Consider the following 2,861-nt stretch of genomic DNA (forward strand, 5'->3'; position numbering starts at 1 on the left):
AATCCATGCTCGTGGGCCGGCCCGTGAGGCATGGCCCAAATGGCCAGCTTTGCCCTTGACTCCGTTATAACAGTAACATGGTTGCCTCTTTTATTCGCGGAAAGAAAATATGATGGCTCCTTTGGGCCTTTGCCATAGCGTGTGTAGTGGAGTAACAATTTTGTACGAATATCCAGCGACCAGCGACAAGTTTCCAGGGCATAGGCAATTATGCGTTGCAGCTAGCTAGGCCTCCCTCTTTGCCAAGCCTGCAGTATAGTAACAGCTGATTATTTTCTCCTGTCATTTCCATGTACAATGGCAGAAACACCCCTTGGCCTGTGCAGCTATTAGAGCCCTTTTGATGGCCATTAGATATTGTATTGTGATCCGGGCAACATAAGAAAAAGGTTGGTCTGCGCAATTTGTCCATATGCTGCAGCAGATTCTTTCAGGAAATGGAGATGGGTGAAAATGAATAAAACTGGTCCTTATCTAAAATTTTAATACAAAATGAGCACAATCTAAAAATATTCATAAAATGACCCTTTTTCGCATAATGGTCGGGGCTAAGGCGGCATGCTAGAGAGCGTGACGCCCCGAGCTAGGGCGCTATGGTAGCAACATGTAGCATGGCGTCCTAGCCCGGAGTGTCATGCTATCTAAAGGGGCAAACAAATCCAAATATACTAGCCCGGGCGTCATTCAAAAGGGACTATTTTGTGAAATATTTTTAGATTGGGTTTACTTTGTGTTGAAATTTTACATAAGGGCCAGTTTTGACCATTTTCACTGGAGATGGTGTCTTTGCTAGCTGCACAACAGGGGTGAGAATGTGAGTGTCTTTTTTCAGATTATGTTTCGTACTACTCTACGTTTAACGTAGTTTGGTAGTTAAGTGTGTAATGAGCAAGAGGAAGAATCTAGGGTAGTAATAAGACAGCTGCATTTTGACAAGAAAAGACCGATGGCATGAAGGAAAGATAAAAAGGAGGCGGATACGATGATGGAACATTTCCATATGTAGCGATGAGCTGCAACTTCCCATCCAGAAAGAGAGAGGTAGCCTGCCTGAGGCCAGTGCAGTGCTACCCCTCCCTCCCTCCCTCCCATAACAACAAAAGGAGGCTCATTCATGCCAACAGGTAGAAGATGAAGGGTAAAATGAGGTAGTACTAGTTTTTTTTTGCAAAAAGGCAGCAAGGAACAATTTATGTGTGAGTGATAGAGAGAGAGAGGTTACAGTTTGTTACTGCCGCCAGCAGAGCATGGTGGTGGTGGCAGTGAAGGGTAAAATGAGGTACTAGTACTTTTGGTTAAAGATATGGCAGGGCTATAGCTATAGCTAGGCCGGTAGCATAGGGCCTCGGTGCACTGCTGCTGCTACAGCCACACAGCCCACCCTCTCTCTATAGTTCTCGTTCTACTACTTCTCTCTCTATCTCTCTCCCTATTATTGCAGGTGTCAGGGAGACAGCAAAGCAAGTTGCTCCCTCCTTTCCCCTCAACTGTTTGGCTTTTCATCTCCTACTGCTTCCCACCCCGCCCCCGTTTCTCCCTCGCTCCCTTCCTCCCTCCCTCATTTCCCTTCCGATTTACTAGTACTCTGGTGTATGTGTGTGTATATATATATAGAGAGAGAGGAGGATAACTCTGGTTGCAAATAAACAAGAAGCAAACAGATCCAAAGATAACAACAACCAGTAGGAGTAGTACATTTTTTACCATAAAAGATACAGTAAAGAAGGAGAAAATGATACTACTCAGTAGAGTCAAGCAGCAAATACACAGTGAGAAGCAGTAACATATGTGTATCCCTCGGTGGTCTGTCACGTCCGTCCGGCCCAACCGTAGGCCAACCGCAGAAGGCGACAAGGCGGACCCGCCAAGCGCGGCCCTGACACAAGCGCACACGCACACGAACGCGGGCGCCAGCTTTCCCTCCGACGCGCCCGCACGTGCGGCCACCCGGCACGCTCCGCAGGGGAGGGACCGACCGAGCAAGGACGGACGGAACACCGTCGCGCCATCCCCTATGCCGCTGCCTGGGACTGGGTGGGTTAACGGCCAGAGGTAACGGGGCCGTCTACCTGGGCGGTTTCGGCTTTTCTCTTTCTTTGTGTATGGGTGCGGCGCAGGTTTCGAGGCCACACGTGTGGAGGGCCTAGGTGGGCGCTGATATGATTCGGACGGCAGGGATGGAGGCCGCCTCGTGGTGCGGCCCGGAATCGGGATGGGATTGCCATTGGCATTGGGAGAATAATATCGAGCTTCCAGGATTTGGTCTCTGGCGATGGGGCCCACCCGCCACTGCTGCTGAGCCCTCACTCACTCTGCCTTTTTCTATTTGGTCAAAAATAACCGCGCTCGGCTTGTGTTTCAAACTTGTTTGGCAACCAAAACGCGGATCACCAAATCGTCGTCTGTAAATGTTTAAAACAATCGGTTTAAATATCCAACGCAGGGCATATAAAATCTTCTGATTCTCACAAATCGGAATTAAGGCCAACTCCACCGCGCGGCCCTATCCTGTCCGGGTCAGTCCGTTTGAGGTAAAACGGACATACCAGACGGTCCAGCGCGCAACCTCATCCTCAAAAAATGTCCATTTTTGTCGGCTTCGCCCCATCCTGGGAACAAAGTTGGGCTGACTTTGGTCTGAAACGGACACGAGCGGACGCTCTCTGCGTCGTCCTCATCCGGGGCGTGTCCTTTTGCATGTGTCCCTGGCCCGCCTGTCATTGACCCACACACCCACCCACCCATTCCCCTCTCTCTCCTCCTTTTCTCTCCCTGGCCCACCACGCACCCACATCACCAAGTGGCAGGGCAGCCGCGGGCGCCGAGAGCACGCGGCGCTCCAGCCGGCCGGCCTCGCCTCG

This window comes from Triticum dicoccoides, chromosome 3A (genome assembly GCF_002162155.2).
Source record: "Triticum dicoccoides isolate Atlit2015 ecotype Zavitan chromosome 3A, WEW_v2.0, whole genome shotgun sequence".
NCBI classification, from domain to species: Eukaryota; Viridiplantae; Streptophyta; class Magnoliopsida; order Poales; family Poaceae; genus Triticum; species Triticum dicoccoides.